Consider the following 18330-nt stretch of genomic DNA (forward strand, 5'->3'; position numbering starts at 1 on the left):
GAACACAGTACAAGAAAAGGAGATGGCCGCCATAGTGCACTGTCTACGCACCTAAACACAGAATAAGCTTAGCCGGTAAAAAAGAATTAGTAAAGAAAGGAGAAAATGACAGATCCTAGGAAGATTTTTAGATAACGGGACATATTCATGCTAGTAATATTAATTAGATTACCACGTCTGATTAGATCATTAGATAAGAAATCACATAAAAGGTTTCAACTTTTCTTGTCTTCTTTATTCTAGTTTTCTTTTTATATTCTCTCAAATATCTTATTTCTCGATCACTATATATTTCTATTTTCTTTGGTTCATTCTTTGACTCTCCGCTCCCCCTAGAACAGAAGGAAGAGACAAAATGAATCCATTTTTGTATTTAAGTATAAGGAGTAGGCGAGGGCTCTACTTGGCCAATTCAAAATCAATCACCGGCTGGGTTAGTCCAACCAAAAAAGAAATGGGAATTTTAGGCGTCAGATTCTTATTCTTTTTCTGATCTTACGTCCGATCGATATTTCGAGTTAGAGATAAAAGAGCCCAAGACGCGCCTAGATAAGCATATAGTTCGTTGTGATCCTCAAGTTTAAGTCGTTGTAGCCGCCTAGGGCAATGTTGCTCAGAAGTTCATAGGTCAGGTCGAATCCCATGCTTGGACTTGGGCACGAAAGAAACGATAGATATTAGCTATTACTTGTGCATCGTTAAGAGTTATGGCTCTAGGCTTTCGGGGAAGGGAATTACTTACTCTAGAAAGAGTGAACTGCCTTACTGGGTAATGGATAAAAGCACTTGATTCTCCTCCTTTCTTACTAGACTGGAATCTCAATCAATAATCAGGATTGGCACCTTTCTCAAGCTAAAGCTTGTATTTTATTTACTTATCCTTTCTCATAGGACAGCAAGAGTCTTTAAACCATTAGTCAGGTGCGGAGCAGAAGCCCACGAGAGGAATTCGATCCGCATGCATACATAACATACTTTCTATCTATTTTCTTCTGAAGAAGTGAAAGTTAGATATAGTCTGGTGGTATCGTATAGAAGAATCAGGCTAAGGCTGCTTTTTTGGAGTGAAAAAGTCGAGATGTTCTAGGGTGCAAATTCAATGGGTGCCGGGGGGAAAGAGGAGCAGCCTTTGAAGTTTTCAGGCAATGAAAAGGAGAGAGCAGCAGAGACAGGGATCACTTTCTCTCCTTGGTCTCGGGAAATGACTATTTAAGCATGACTATTCATTCCAATAGAGATGGGGAAGATATTATTCCACCTACGCTACATCAACTGGACTTTTGTCAATATAGTTGCGAGTAGCTCGAAACCTGCAATAGAAAGGATTTAGGGGGAAGAGTTTCGGTCCGACAATGACTACAAGAAACCCAAGAGAGCGTGAGGATAAATCAAATTTCTATTTCATTTCCCACCGAAAATCCGGTATGGTTGTGCGGGCAGTCAGAAGAGGAGAAATTCCTTTTTCTGGGTTGGTGTTTCCTATTTACTTTGTATCATCTTGGATGAGAGTGCAGTGTTTTGGGCCTTGCTCTCAAAGGTGGGATACTCCGATACGACGCGAACCATATTGATATTTATATCATTTCTTAAATGGACAGGTTGGAAGGCTGGCTCTTGTTCTACTTTTTGCCGTGAAAGCGGGGAACTCTCTTCCAAGAGATTTTCTCTTGTATGGAGAAGCTCACTGTCTTCAGGCACATCAAGCTAATTCCCTAGACTGGTAGAAAAGGAATCTTCATACTAACTAATCTGACTATCTTTTAACTATTAGGTTTCGTTGTCGAGCCCATGCCTGGGCATCCCAAGTTAAGCGCCTTTTACTCGCTTAGATGCTCCGCTCTATCCTTCAATCGATTGAGCCTGTCCTCTTTGTGGATTCTCCTCTAAGTCTGGAAACCCATCTCTTCTTTTTGCTGGCTGGGAAGTTCCTTACATGAATGGGCAACCACCCTAGCCTGTCTAAGTCAATCTCCACTATCAACGGAATGTCGAGCTACTTCTTTAGGATTGCACACTGACCTTATCCTTCTAACCTACGAGCCAGCCAAGAATTAATAAAGAAAAAGAAAGAGATTTATACGTTAATAGTTAAAGACAAGAGAAGAAGCAGTCAACAGTTACCAGTTGCGTTAGCCGTGTAGTTAGCAAACGGTACTCGAGGAATGGGCTTAGTCAGAGATTCAAAGAGTAGAGCCCTTTCTTTGCTTTATAAATCTTATCAAATGAGGACCGGTTTTTCTCTTGCTAGTCAAGAATGCATTCCTGTTTCCTTAGAAATCCCTCTTAGAGATAGAGATAGAGAGAGCAGTAACCTAGCCTGCCATAATAGAAAGTCCCATCTCCCCTAGCCTCGAAGGCAACCCTAGCTATATGATCCCCTTTCCTAGCTTTTTCGTCGACTTAAGCCTTACTTCCCAATGACAAAATAGATATATATCTTGGCCTACAGAGATTGACTCTATTAAATAGAAGTGAGTAAATCAAAGTCCTTTTTTATGACGAGCATCCGGACTGGCCCCTTAAACAAAGAAGGAAGAAATTAATAAGTTAATAAGGAGGAAGAGCCCACACCCATTTACAGAAGAAAATGAGTGAAAGAAAAGAGATAGTGAATATGTTTTACCCAGTGAAAGAAGGAAAAGGAAAGAACAGAGAACGAGTAAATGAGTGAAAGAAGAGAATTAATAAGTAGTTAAGGAGAAGAAGAAAGAGTGAAAGAAGTAGAATTAATAAGAAGTTGAGTCTTACAGTTCACTCTCAAATAGCTTGAGTTGAGTCTTTACTTTCAGTTGAATGAATAAGGTTCAGGGAATAGAAGAAAAGGATTGAATGAATTGACTCTCCCTGTAAAGAAAGTATAGGAAAAAGGTTCAGGCAGAGGAAAAGGAAGAAGACGCAGACAAAGTTGGAAGTGAAAGAATCAAAGGAAAGAAAAGAGATAGTGAAACCCATTTACGTTTAGTGAGTCAAATAGCAGTGAGAACGAGTGAAAGAAGAAGAACCCGAGTTTACAGTTCTAGAATCAAAGTCAAGACGAAAGCAAGACAAGAAAGAAGAATTAGACAGAACAGTGATAGGAAGAAGAAAATGAAAGATGAATGAGACTTGACAGTCGTAAATGAATTCAATCCTGAACCTGAACCTTACAGAGAATGATAGAAGGGAAAGAAAAGAAGACGAAACAAGAATCATTCTCCTTTATAGTGAAAGAATGAATTGATGGAAGAACTTTTACTGTTGAGTAAATCAAAGAAAGAAGGGAGACAAGACAAAGACAAAGACTCCCAATTCATTGTCGTGATCCTTTAAGGACCATGAATTCTAAAATGCTATCCACTGTCTATTTTTTGGGATAAAATTCCTATTTTTGAGTGTAAGGACCATTGATTATTAAATCGATGCTTTACCCTATTTTTCGGGCCATTTTTTAGGTAATTCGGATGAGAAGAGAGAGACTGAACAGGACAGGACTATTACTTCTGAACCGGAACCTCTATGACCTGACCCTATTCTATTTACCTTATTCATTCAATCCTGAACCGGAAGGAAAGAAAGATCAGCTCCTGATCCTATTGAACAGTAAACAAAGACTCCTTTCACCTAATTAATTCGACTTCTTCTTTCACTCTTTCACTAGGTAAAGCTAAATTCATTCAATCCTTTCTCCTCTCCCTACTTATTAATGATCAATCACTCCTGCACCTCTTTATTCAAAAACAAGGTAAAGCCGAAAGAGAAAACCTGAGTCTCTCCCTATTTATTCTGTCATTTCACTCTTGAACCTAGAAGGAAAGACGAAAAGAAAGACGAAACCTGTCAGTAAAGCTGATTCGCTCCTGAACTGTAAGGAAGACTCAACGAAAGACAAGATGAAACTCAAGAGGAAAGAGAGTTTATAGTGAAAGAAGGGAAGGGAGACAAGACTCTTTCTTTCTTCATTCGACTGTAAGGACCAATAATAATCAAATTCTATCCTCTGTCTATTTTTAGGGATATTTTGGGCCATTTTCCCGGTAAAAGAGTGCAAAATCCCTTGTTCAAGACTGAAGCGAGACGAAAGAAAGACAAAGACTCCTACTTCGGGAACTATTTAGGACCATTAATTAGAAAATTCTATCCTCTGTCTATTTTTTGGGATAAAATCCCTATTTTTGAGGTCAAAATCCTTGATTTTCATCCATTTTCCCGGTATTTTCGTGAAAAAGAGGCTAAATGGGACTAATTTCACCCTTTTTCGTGTTAGGACCATTAATTCAGAAATTCTATCCTCTATCTATTTTTTGGGATAAAATCCCTATTTTTTAGGGAGGTAATTAGGAAGTCAAGACTCAAGAGAAAACAAGGTAAATAGGTTCATTCTGTAGCTAATGAATTTACTCGACCGTAAACAAAGCATATTCAATTCATTTACTCGACGGTAAACACTCCTTATTCATGAGACTGAACAGGAAGGGAAGACGAAACCAACTATCAGGGAGAGGAAATCAAAGACAAAGACTCCTCCTGTAAAGACCATTTATGATTTAGTTGATGCTCCATATAACTGTAAAGTTTCGTCATAGCTTTTTCACTAACAGCTGCAGCTTCAATTCATTCTTTTGATGCTCCATATAACTGTAAAGTTTCGTCAAAGCTTTTTCACTAACAGCTACTGCTTCAATTCATTCTTTTGATGCTCCATATAACTGTAAAGTTTCGTCAACCTTAGGTAATTCAGCAGGATGAGAATCAGGCCAAGCTCCGGAACCGGAACCCATTTATTCTTGAACATACTTATTAATGATCAAGAATAGGAAGGAACGACTCCTTATTCATTCAATCCTGAACCTGAACCTATACCTATTTATTCTTGCACTGATCTTTCTCCTTAATTCTTGTTATTGTGAGTTATTCTCAGGAAGTTCTAGTTATTCTTTCACACGGGTTGAACTCGGTAAAGCAGCTGGATGATCATTAGGTCTTTCTCCTTTTATTTTCCTCTATTCCCTTCCCTGATTTCTGGAGGTAAACTCGGTCTCTTCTCTTCTTCTATTTTCTTCTCCTTCACTCACTAACTTGTTTGTCCCTTCTTCTTTCTTTCTTGAACTGTAAAAGATTAATCAATACTCAACTGGGCTTCTTTCTCTCATTCCCCTAGGCTTCTGTCCTTCCTTCATCTCTCATGCTCTTTCACTCGTTATTCCCCCGTAATTTGTATTCATCACGATTTACTCCTGTGGGAATCCCTTTTTTTCGTCGAGATTGGATTTGGTGTTCCCTGTTCCCTAAGTACCTGAGTGAGAGTGGTCACAATCCTTGCTTCACTTCCTTCCCTCGAGTTTTGTGGTTCTTTTCTTTTCCTCTATTCACAAGATAGCTTTTCATCACATCTACGTTCTGACTGATTTAGTCACTTCCGAATCTGTCGTATTCAGCGTATATTCAGTCTGATTCGGCTTGGAAAGTAGTCTTTCATTTGTAAGTAGTAGGTCTTCGCCCCCCTTTTTGGGCAGGTTCGCGGGTCAATGTTTTTGCCCGCCCCGACCATCAGTAGCTAGGTTTCCCCCCAAATCAAAAGCAAAATGGTTTGCTCCCGGGTCTCGTCAAGCAATTCGACTTAGCGAGTAAATCTGGCGTCGCCAAACGAGTGGCAGATTTTTCCCCATGTGAATGAATCAAATGTGACCCAATTCCTTTGACCGGTCATTTTCCAGGCAGTATGTTCAGTCAAAATCAGAGCAGTGAGTCGCGAGCGAAGCGAAAAGTGCTTTCGAACTTTCGACTCTCCCTGTCCCCAAAGGCATCGGAGTCGTAAACGAAGGGAGGGCAAATACTGAAACTCCTTTCTTTCATAGAATGCGTAGTTCCTAGGACAAAATCCTCTTCCCTAATAAGCTATGACAAGAATTTCCAAGCGAGAAGAGAATAACAAGGCTGGAATTCTGAACTCTCTACGAGTCTATGAGAAAGAATGAAGAACTTACAAACTCTATCCCTCCTAGAAATTCTTTCCTCAATTCCTTTCTTCCTGAGCACTGTAACTTGAGGAGACTGTGAGTGTATCAAAATGGAATTTGATCAGTGATTGGCCACTAGATCGATGAAGAATCTCTCCCAAATGTTCTCTTTAGTGACTCACCGGCCACTAGATCCAGAATAAGAAAATGCTTTTTGTCCGCGCTAAAATGGAATTTTTTCGCCTTTCTTGACGGCTTGCTTGATCGATACCCAACCACGTGATCGAGACCCAAATGAGCATTCTTCAGAAATTCCAGCAGGATTTTGGACTCATTCCACATTGAGTCTGCCGCTTTCTCGACGGGTCTTCACAGAAGGCCAAGAAAATCTTTTGAATTGAAATAATGTCGATTATCTAAGAACTTAGTGACGTTTTGGGAATGAAATCTGGCCATAGGATTGATCAACAAATATTGGACCGTAAAGCATCAGTTACCTCGTTCGTGGTCCCGCTGCCATCTTCGGGTCCCCCTATCTCCAAATTGAGCTTCTTTCGGGCAGACCTTCTATGATTCTCATTTTAAATGAGAGATTTTTTATTTAATTGCTGGAAAGTCCGGGTCTGGGGTCCACTTCCTAGTCTTCGGGGATTTCTGTTTCAGTCTATTCCCAGCACAATTAGCGTTTTTCGTAAAACCTCATTGATTCTGGTGTGTGAGTCCGTATCGCCGGTGGATGTTCTTCTTTCTTCCTTTCTTTCCCATGACGACTAGGAACAGGAAAATAACAAATTTCACTTCGAATTCCGGACGACAGAAGTAATTTTTGGATTGATCTTCTTTCTCTTTTTGAAAGATTCTCCTGTCTCAATCATTCAAAAAGAATATATCTGACAAAAAGGAAATTCGTCAAAGAGAGCAAAAATCAGATGAAAGCAAGCGACCAACCAATTCCAACGATTGCAGCCAAGTTACGACGTCCAACGGGGAGAAAGCCATTGCGAGAAAGCTCGTCCATCTTTTTGGGAAAGGGGAATTCTTCAATCTATCGTGATTCTTTTTTACCAACATCAGCTAGCCCAATCTTCCTTTGAATTGGTCAACAAGTCTCTTGCTCAACAAAATGTCTTCTACTACGACGTCATTCCTTTCCTTGCAGATTGATTGATTATCACCCTTTTTTTCGTGAGTCAAGGCAAGCGGGAGAGGAGCGAAGCAGTGAGACCGACTTGCTCGAATCAGTTTCCCCTTTATTCATTTTTCTAGGACAAAGGAAACCTCCTTTAGTCTCGGCCGAAACTCAAGAGGCTTCAAAAAGCTTTTCAGCTCCCTCTCGGTCCCAGTCTTCGGAGCAAAGGCGGCCACTTCAAGGAGCTTGTGAAAAGTCTGCCGCGAGCTTCACGAAATTCCACTCTCCTCTATCTCACTTAAGTGAATGGGTAGATAGAATATGCAAAAAAGAAAGGCTGAGAAAGTCTGAATTTTTCAAGGAAGCCGGCTCCTTCTCAGTCTCGATGCTTTTTTTTGGGTAACTACGAAAAATGACTGCTCAATCAAGACTTGAGTCAAGCACAAAAGCTAGAATCTTTCATCAAATAGATTCCTATTCTCATACCTAAGAAAATGATGAGAATTCCTCTTCGAGTCAAGCTGCTTCGCCGCCCCTCTCCTTTCTTTACAGTCTCTACTCCTATTAATGATCCGGAACTCCTACACATATCCTTTACTGTGAAGGGAGAGTAAAGAAAAGAAAAGAGAATTAATTGATTGAAGAATTTAATTCAACATGAATGAGACTGAACCTCGGCTTCTCTCCTTCACCTTCTGGAACTGTAAACAAAGACTGAACTGAAACCCTGAACCTGAACCTCTATGACTTGACCCTATTTACCTTATTCATTCAATCCGAAATAGGAAGTTAAGACTCAAGATTCATTCTCTTTTACAGTGAAAGAATCAATGAGCTGTTTTTCAAGACTCAACCTCAAACCTTTTCCTGATTTCCGAGGTAAAGCTAAATGAATGAAATCCTGAACCTCTCCAACTCGTCTTCTTCCTGAACCTGAACAAAAACAGTCGAGTCAATTCATATTCAATCCTGTAAACGAAGAGAAAGAAAAGCTCAATCATCTTCTTTCACAAGGTAAAGCATATTCAATTCTTCTTTCACAAGGTAATGCATATTCAATTCTTCTTTCACAAGGTAATGCATATTCAATTCTTCTTTCACTCGTTCTCGCATATTCTATTCGTTCCTTTGCCTTTGCCTTTACTTTCCAGTCTCGCAGCTTCGCACCTTTCCCTACTTCGAGTCAGTTTTCATTCCGGCCATGGCAGTAATTATATGACACTGGTACGAATTTTCTCCTGCTGAGGAGCGAAATCGAAAAAGGCATAGGCATTTCTTGTGTTGGTATTCCAGCCTTCCTTCTCATCAATGATTCAAGATAAGCAAAATAAAAAGGATTCCAATTTCGCGTGGATTTACTTTGTTGGGGCGAAGCAACTGGAACAAGACCAGAATTAGCAAACAATTATACTGAGATATTCCTCACTTCCTCGGGGCTGTACGGGGGGACCGAGAGGAATCGCTGCGGATAAGATATTTGGGAGGAGGTCCTGGATTACAAAGTCTCACAAGAAAGAAATTGGTCTCCTTTGAGGAGAAGGAGGTGCAAAAGTAGTCGTCATTGGATTTTCACGAATTTCAAACCTCGCCTACAGAGGTTAGCGTCTGGGCCCAAGAAGAAGCGAAGCCAGAATGTCAGAGCCTTCTCTAGTGAACAAAAATGCTGAGCTAGAATTCCTCCCCAGAACTCGATCTACGGCCGGAATGAAAAACAAGAGAGACTTTTTCTCGAAATATGGACCAATACCCTAATTTCAAAAAAAAAAATGGCTAGGACAGTTCTTGAAGGACCAAGGGGCCATTCCCTAGTCAAAAACTCAGTAAATGGAAAAGTCATTTTTCATTATTTGGCGAAATGGATTTTAGAATTTATTGGAGCAGATTGAAATAGAAGCCGGTTCGACAAGATCGTTAGTCTTGGATGAATCTTCTTGAAAGGAAAGGGGTCGATCAAGAGAGATTTGGCAATTCCGGATGTTCCACTTTCATGGGAGAATCGAATTTACGCCCCCATTTCGGTGCCCCGCCTGACCTCTATCTTTTTCCGAATATTTGAAGGCAAGAGCTCTTTCTTCTCTCAAATTCTTGTCCAAATTCCCTTTGTGATAAGGAGCGGGGACTCTACGTTTGGGCGGATCTTCTTGGTGGGGCCGGCAACCCGACCAGCTAAGAGCAACTCCAAGCTCCGGTAATCTTTTTCTTTTTCTTCACACCGGTTGACTTTTAACGGAAAACGCGGTTATTGGGGAATTTCTCTCTCATTGATGCGACAAAGACTTTTTCACTCTCATTTATGCAATTTTTGATTGGATTAGTCAAAATGGAACCCGAATTCTGTTAATCTTTTTCCCCCAATCTTTCTTCTTCGCTTAAAGATATGAACTGAGTGAGGAGGTCTTTCGCTTTTGCCAAGAGAGAATCTTGCTGCTTACTTGCTGAGTGAGAGCCTAGACCATAGCGGCTTTAGAGACTTCTCTATCGACTTTAACGGCGACAAAAACTTTCTCCGCTGGAAGTTTCAGATTCTATTATGGGCCTCTCCTTTTGTCGCTTCGATTGTTCAGAGAATAAGATCGGTTCTATTAAGGATAGCAGAAAAGTGTCCGCTTGTGGAAACAGGGAAAGAAAGAGAAAGTGGAAGGGTAAGGAACTTCATGTCGCGGCTGCTCCAGAGGAAGACTTTCCCAGCAGGAAAACAACTTTCACGTTCAGAGAGCACTTTTTTCGTTGATCATTCCTCGTTCCCTTTCGTGTGAATTCCACAACTTAGATGTTCTCCCCTGTGCCGAACGCCAGCGAAGACTAAAAACCAACTTGCTTCATCAAGCAACAACGGTTCTGCCTTCAAACTCTGAGCGGGCTGCCAAGTTTCGCCCTTATTTATTTTATTTTTGACATCTTTGCCCAGAATTGAATGCCCATAAATGGCCAGGTGGATTGAATCCAATGCCATCCATTGCTCTTTTTCCTTCTCTCCATGAAATCACAGACGGAAGTAAGAAAGAACGCTACTCATCAACGAATTCTGGCAAAGATAAAAGATCTAACTACATCAACAATCGGGGGGAAATTCACCGGTCCTACCTAATTCAATGATTAGAATAATGGAGAAGGGAGAGATCTTTAAAAAAACCCTATACTCCCACTTCTCCTTATGAGAGATTTCCAAAAGGTGAGATTTCGCAACCTATCTGACTAATAAGAAAAAAGGGGGTGTGCCCCATAATAAGAGTGAGCGCTCACTCTTTTGGGGAGAACTGCATCGAGACAAAATCAATCAATGTTTCGGCCTGCAAGAGAGGCATCTGACTTTCCTACTGACTGAATCACTTGAATCTGTTGAAGGAGGTTTCTACAGGAAGAGTTGCGACTCCACATCGGCGCGGGCAGGGGTTCATTATGAGTGGGCATGAACTGTAACCAAACAAAGAAAAGTCAACCAACCACGAATTCCTGAACTCGGAACCACCGTGTAAAGTCAAGAGCCTCGCCTAAAGGACTAGACCCAGAGCTGAGAACAAGATCGAAAGCGCAACTTCTCATTCGAAGCATGAAAGTGGTCAGGTCACAACAAGCCGAAAGAGAGAGGAGTGGCCTTCTCAAAGGTTGGGGGTTGCTCGAAAAATGTCAAATACGAGCCCTTCCTTCTATATTCAATCTATGGCCTACCTCTTCGATACACCCACAATGGAGGATCTTTTGAGTGAGGGAAGCCGGAGCATTGGTAAGAGATAGAAAGAAGAGGAACTATAGATCAAGAAAGTCACCTTAGCTACACCAGACCAGATACACCTTTTTTTGATATCCTCTTTTTTTACTAACCGGATCGGTCACCCCTCAACCAACTAAGGCATTTCTTCATCATTTCCTCTCACCCCCCTATCAAAACAAGGCAGAGCTAACCCAACATTCTACTACTCTCTAAAACCCATTCGACGAAGCAATCTTGGACCCTCTTGGCTGCGTTGTGCTTGGATGCACTTGCATTCCACATGCTAGCGATGAGATACAAACTGCCCCCATTCAAAGGTTCCCGTGCCACCATAATGGCATGGCATCGAAAGAGTGACTGGAACCTGTCCCTGACCAGCTCGTGAGTAGCATTCCTGGTCGGCACAGCATAGCGTCAAAAGTAGAAATTTTTTTATTGCTCCGCTGACCTTTTCTAGGCCTCCTTCCTACGAAACTGGATTGTTGATATCGACCGAATTTGTACTAACTGAAGAAGACAAAAGCTCTTTTTTCTGCAAGACTGCCTTTGTTTGAGAAGCCCTATCCATTGTCTTTCCTATTGATCTTATTCAGACCCCAAGTGATTCCCTATTCATCAATTTGTCGATTTGATTTTCTTCTTCATTCAATATATGAAAATGGCAACTTACTAGACAAGGCAGAAGGTTTAGTCTTTCCATAGATGCTCGATTCCTTTTCGATATGCGCTTCCCTTCCATCCGACTACACTGAACTCCTCCTAAAAAAGCGCGTAAGGGGCAACCAACCCTTTCCTCTTATCCCTCTCACTCCCTAAGGAATGAAAGGCCACATCTAAGTCCAAAAAATTGGAATACGAATGAGATCCACAATGGCATCATTGTATGGTCGATAATAGTACATGGCTTGACTTGGCATCTTTCCTATTTTTCTCTTTCTCGAAGCAATATGACCCACCCCTCTCCTATCCTGCCACTTATGACATTAAGAGCTCCAAGGCTTGAATACCGTTTTCACTGCCTGAATTATGCAACTGGTCGAGCAGCATACTGATTTCATCTAGAGTGACTATATCCTCGGAGCTGACCGAGTAAGACTTTATGTTACGTCTAACCATGTGTATCGCTCACGAGTAAGGGAATCCAAATACGACTCCATAATGTTATCAGCCTTCAAGCACAAAGTATCCGCGGAATCCGATGCGGGCAGGTCGAAGCCAAAAAGTTCGGGATTTATGGTGGGTCGGGATGTGGTTCTTCAATTTCAATTGACTAAGATTTAATTTCATTCTCTTTGGTTTTTCTAGTATCTATAGAATGAGCACTGTGAACTATTTCAAAAAGATAACTAGTTGAATGAAACGAAAACCTTCTTTCTTTTTTCCCATCTATCACCAGGAGGGCCTCAGGCTCAGGGACGAGTTCAGGAGCAATTAGATTAGATGACGCTGTTCTTTCTCCAATTTCGCTCGCTTGGAATCAGGGTCAAATTCTGGGCCCTCCTACTTTTATCGTTTACTGAGTGAGGAAAATGAACCTCTACGGTAAATTTATGATGAGGTGGTAACAGCCAAAAGAACAGTCACCGTGTAGAGAGCAACTGAAAGGGCTATGTTTTCCTCCATCTTTCTTTCCCATTTTGAGGATCGAAATTTCCTACACTGTGTCCGTGCCAATAGTTAGATCCTAATTCGGCTACCTCTCCCACTCATCAAGGCAGAACATCAAAAGTGAAACGCCAAGGGAGCTTATCAAAGAAGGTACGCTTTCTTTGCCCCTGAACCTACAAAAGGATCAGTTACTGGAGTGTTGCGCTTCTCAGGGCCGAATCAGAGCAACCCCACTGGGGCGATCCAGTCACCCGTAGAAGAGTTGAGTTGTGCTTACTTACTTATTACGATTACGCAAGCTCACCTAAAGGCCAGAATAAGTATGGTCAAGGGGCGAAGCAATGAGACCGTAAAATAGCTTTTCTTGTTTACGAGGGGTGAAGCCACGAGACTGAGTTACATCAGTCAAAGGTGAATAAGTCAAGTAAGGAAAGATCATTAATAAAGAAAGAGGAGTTGCTTGCCCGAGCTATCTTAAAGTCAAGCTCTTTGGGTTTCCCCTCCCTATCTATACAGATAGAATAGATCTTTTCATGGATTTAGATACATTTATTCCATGGATTCTGAGTTTGGGGCTTAAAAAGCTCGTCGATTCTTCCCTTCGTTTCTTTTATCTTGGACATCTCACTCGGAATGCTATGAATTCTTTTCGATCTTGTACTGACACTGAATACCGACCCAATCTCGATGAAAAAAGCAAAAACGTGCGCAACTACATCAAAAACCTCTATTCCTGAAGTAAACTCCAGTCGCTCTCGCTCCACTCATATACTATTCGAAACCAAGAAAACCATCAAAAGAATCAATGGTAAACTCGTTTGCCTGATTTTGCAGAGCAAAGACCCCTCCGAAGGAAGTAGTCTTTTAGTATAGAACAGAGGCATTCTAAGTCGACTACTACGACTATATGCGCATCTAGTGCAGTGGCTTGGAAGCAAACTACCTTGACCATCTTCCGAAGAAAAAAAGAATCGACTGATCAAACGCGGGCGGACGGACTACTCTACAGTCAGCCACGCCACTATGACCCCCGAAGCGATCTTCTTCTAGTTGCGGGACGAAATCCGGCAGCCAATTGCTGGCTCTGAATAACCATCCCTGCAATCAGTTCAATTCTTCCATAACATAACAAGGCGGGGTTGCACGCGAGCCGAGTGTCGTAGGTGCACAAGAGTACTTCGCGCCACAACCATCTCTTTTTTATAGGTTCTACGGACCGATGCCTGCTGCTTCATCTGGGAGAAAAGAATCATTGATATGTCGGTCATTAGAAGGAAGAATCACCATAAAAATATTTCTCGTGTATCATCTGTAGCAAAACTATGAACGGGAGCTAGCAATCCGGACCGTATTGAAAAGGTTCCTGAGACACAGTGTGGAAAAGTCACAATATGAAGAAACGAGGTCCAAGAATGAAGAATGGGTAAAATGACTAAATGAATACGAGCTTTGGTTAATACTCGAGGCATAAAAGAAGCATTTTCAACGGGATCCCGAAACCACCAGCCACCTCGACCTAATTCATGATGATCCCACCAACTTCCTAGCAAGATGCCTACAGTTAAAAAGCATCGACATATCAAGATCCAAATTCGAATGGGTTCCTAGTCCTAGTCAGAGACCACTGTGTTTGCACCGGCGGTCCAACAAAGAAGCAAAGTAGTGGTCTCTTTCTTTGCATTACGAACAACACGCTTCGCCAGCTCCCTCCTCGTGTCCACTAGCCCTCCCGCCTAGAGGGAAGAGAAGGTGAAAAAGTGCCGCCGAAGCAGCAAGAGCAGGCTTCTATTGCTACGCAACAATAGAGCAGGATAACATTTTGCGCCCACATCTATGAATTTGAGGGTAAAAAGTTCGCTTCTTATACGGGATCCAACGCATCCAGCAGAACGAAGCAGCATTCCATTCTTTTTGGGGGCATCCTTCCGCATTGGCGGCGAGTGAAGTGCCATAATCCCATTCATCATTTTGGATCTACATAAGCCAAAACCCATAGCACTGGCGACATCTCCAGCATAAATGCAATGAGGATGTATAAATGATATAGGATCTTGTGGAATAGGATTTGATTCTGCAAGCGGTTCGGTACAAACAAAGAAATTTCAAACAAAAGGATCGGAACTCGCTGATAGGAAAGAGAGAAAAACAAAGCAATGGCAAGAGTTTCGTCAATCCACTGTTCATCGATAGACGAAGCCCTCTCTTTATCATCTCGTGCCAGATACAACAAAGGATGAGTCCTTTTTCCTTCTCGCGAACCACGAGAGCGCCAGGAGCACAGAAGAGCAAAGCTCATTTTCCTTTCACGGTAAAGCAACGCATAAAAAAGGGTTGGCCCGTCAAAAGTCCGGTTCCTTCGCGAACGAAGTTCAGAATCAACAAGGGTTCGTAGAACGAAGGGAGTGCACAATAGGGGCGCAGCCCCACTTTGATGTTCATAACGAGGGAGATCTCGAATGAGGTTCTTCACAAAGTTCGAAAGAAAGGAATAAAAAAGAGTTTCTCTATGGCCTCCACGTTTTGAGACATTATGGCTTTGGGGTCGACCCCGGTAACAAAGAAGGAATCCATAAAAACTTGGGATCCGACACCATGATAAAATACTACCCTCATGATTAGACCATGTCCCTGAGATTTGATAAAAGAAAGGTGCATTCGCGGTTAGTACGTTGTAATTGGATAAGTTATTAGGAATATGACGGAACGAAAGACCAAAGAAAGAAAGAAGAATATACCAAAATGCAGGTGCTGCACCAAACGCTGGTGGTTCTTTCTTGTTGTAAGTGAATGCAATGAAAAGATCGGGAAATAACGAATAATGAAACAATTCATATATTGACATTCCGTGTTCATTTCCTAATTTATGCTTTCTTATTCCCATCATCCGGTAACCACAGGATGATCCACAAGAAAGGTGGTAGGATTCAAATCTATGGCCGGCCCGCCCCTGACCTACTGGGTTGGGTGGCCGGGTTAGCACCCCTCGTCGCCTCTATACCCGAAACAGATGCGCTGAGCTAACCAGCGCATAACCTTCTTTCCCCTACCCCTCTTCTGGTTATGCCATTACCAATCGCGGGTAACCCCTGGGCCGGCTGCCCCTGACCTAATAAGAACCATTATCCTTATGACCAAACAAGGACCAACTTACTTACTTCTCGAGCGAGAGTTCCATGATCCCGACCATAAACTTGTTGGGAGTAGGGGCATCCAAACTTGCCCAACCACCTATACAAGGGGCTTGGAGATCAAGGATTTTTTGAGGTAGATACAGTAGAATAAGGTTGGATTTGAAAAAGAAAATAGGACTAGATAACAATTATGTGATGAAACTAGTTCGTTAAGAATTTTGTTGATCTCGTTAGACCTAAACTAATATAGATGCAGAAAGGGACAGATAGTGCTTCAGAAAAATGGGGGTTTCTTATGATGACCTGGGAGAGGAAAGAAGCAGCTTTATCGAGGTTCAGGAGAGAAACAGCTTTACCTCGTTCAAGAACTGACTTTTTCTTAGTGCTTGCTTTACCGGGTTCAATCATTCCAGGAGCAGCTCTCAAGGAATTTACTGAATTTTCATTTCCAAATCTCAAGTCAAGGCGAAAATGAAAGAAGAAGAATTGAGAATCAATAGAAAAAGAATCAGATAAGGAGAAAGAAAGAAGCAGAATTGATAAGGATTGGCAAGAGGAGAGGAGTGAGGACAGTTCGAGCGTTAGAAGTAGCAGGGTCAAAGTAGCATTCCCTGTAGCAACACTCTAGTATTTAGTAAATTCTTTGACTTAGGCCTAGAATCACTCTCGAGAAAAGACCTGATTTACATATGTGTGTATGTCGCTCCTGTAGTTCAAGGCAGGTAAGGGCTGCTCATGAGGGGGGGCACCATCACTCTGTCTCGAAGGCAGGTTAGTTAAGTCAAGTGCCAAGTCAAGGTAGTGCATTAAGGAGTTGCAACTATCACATCAGCTACAGGTGCAATAGGCATTGGAAAGGTGCTTAATTCCGAGAGCGCTTAGCTTGAAGAGCAGGAGAGGATTGAATATGCTCGACTATAAAGGAGAGGGAAGCATACATAGGACAGTAGGCCCGAAAGCTGTTAGCAAGTAGGCGTTGCACTGTATTGCTAAGAGACTTTCCTTGTTTTTCACTTGTTCAATACCGGTCCGCTATAAGCAAAGTGAATAGAGAAAGGCCCGGACCGTTCTGGGAGTACCAACTACCATGTAATGTTGTAGCAACTATGATGTAGTGAGGGGTAGTTGACTTCGTCATGTATTCTTTTGGAGGTAGGTAGTTTTGAGGGAGCCCCATGCGATGCGTATATATCAAGAGGACTACGGGTGCTCCTCCTTCCACTAAAAGCTTTTCAGCTCCTTCTTTTGGTATTCTAAGTCAATCAGCTATACATCCTCCTTGCATTTTGGTATGGTACAAATCGATTAGGAATGAGCCTAGCGCAGTAGCTGTTGTTCTTGTGGTCTGTATAGCAGCGTAGAGTAGTGACCTCTTCTCACAACCGTCTATCCATCTTCTTAGTTTAGTTTTCCTGTTGTATGTCTAGCTATCTGTCGCATTATCTTACTGCGTTCTGCAAGCCTCCTTGCTTCCTTAAGCCACAATTCAGAAGTCAAGGTTGAGTTATCGAAGATCCGTTGAGGCTGAGACTAGTGCCTGAAGAGGGAAAAGAGAGTCCAGTGTTTGCAGCCTTAAAGCCTTAAATCGGGGAAGGAAGGCTTTATTCCCAAACGGTCTTCATCCTTGGGCTAGACAAGAACTTCGTTGGCAAAATGTACCGGATTTGGCAGAAGCGATCATTGCTGCAGAAAGAATGGTAGATGACATGGAAAAACCTACTCATTCGCACAAACAAAGGGGAAACCTCTTCGAGGCAACAAGACGGGGGGAGTGGGGAGCAAAAGAAAGGGGAAGAACATGCTACCAAAGAGCTGGGAACAAGCCTGGTAAACCTAACAAAGAAGAAGGGTTGCGGTTGTTTCATTTGTGGAGGACCTCAAAGAGCTCGCCCGTGACTGCCCAAATCAAGATAAATTGAGTGCATTGATCGCAGATGATAGACAGGGGGAGAAGTTCCCTTCTGATGGGGCCGCTTCACACATTCAGTCTTTCTTCTCCCTTACGTGATAGGGCTCTAAAGCCAAGTGGTTGCTTCAGTTACAGCTCTCCATTAAATGGGGTGGAAAAGAAAGGTTAGGAAATCTAGTTTTTTGCCTGAGTCCAGGGGCAATGAAGAAAGGAAGGACAGCTACGGAAGTAGGTCAGCCTAAGCTTAAAGTAAAGGAAAGGCCCTGTTCCAGTATTGGAGGAAGCATGGCATAGAAAGCAGGGTATGTCATGGGTTGTAGGGAAAAGGTAAGACGTGTACATGAAAGCAAGCGACAGCAGAGCCTAGGGGTGTCCACGGATAAACCACTCCAAAGTGATAATGTCTCAAAACGAGGAGGCCATATGGAAACAAGTTGTTAAAGTTCCAAAAGAAAGAAGATTGACCCAATCAAAGAGGCGATAAAATCTCTTGACTCTTGATCTTCTACAAATTTCTCAGCCGAAGGAGCTCTCTTTGTCTAATTCGTAGTCTCTACCTAGTGATCTTTCCTATTTGTGACTCTATAATGCATTCTCCTGCTGTTTGACTCTTCCGGAACCATTTCTTTTTCTTTTTCATCTTCAGTATTCCCACGCTTTGTACACCTTTCTTGCCTGCAAAGAATGTCACCCTCTTTGGTGAGGCTTACTTCAGAAAGAAAGCCATTAGTCTCACTCAATCAGTCTCTCTCTTCTTCTTCTTCCTCTGTTTCAGGCGTGGGCAGAGCTTTTTATGTCTACCCTATTCGGTTTCTTGATTCCGAGACGAACTCCACCGCATCTTTCTCATGTCGTTTCTCCTTCTCAAAACTATCTTCCCAACTATGTCCTTCTGTAGATGGGAT

At 42.1% G+C, this 18330-nt stretch overlaps 1 long non-coding RNA gene and 1 pseudogene across 1 annotated transcript in view; both read left to right on the top strand.

Annotated features, from left to right (window-relative positions):
- LOC111472853 overlaps positions 1-16959 on the top strand; it is a 17747-nt gene extending 788 nt beyond the window's left edge. The window contains exons 2-3 of the long non-coding RNA XR_002715502.1: positions 9661-9664; positions 16870-16959. This is a non-coding gene — a long non-coding RNA (uncharacterized LOC111472853). The remainder of the gene's footprint in view (positions 1-9660; positions 9665-16869) is intronic.
- On the top strand, positions 14405-14622 carry LOC111472852 (annotated as a pseudogene).
- Positions 16960-18330: the final 1371 nt, after the last annotated feature.

This window comes from Cucurbita maxima, unplaced genomic scaffold (assembly GCF_002738345.1).
Source record: "Cucurbita maxima cultivar Rimu unplaced genomic scaffold, Cmax_1.0 Cma_Scf00090, whole genome shotgun sequence".
NCBI classification, from domain to species: Eukaryota; Viridiplantae; Streptophyta; class Magnoliopsida; order Cucurbitales; family Cucurbitaceae; genus Cucurbita; species Cucurbita maxima.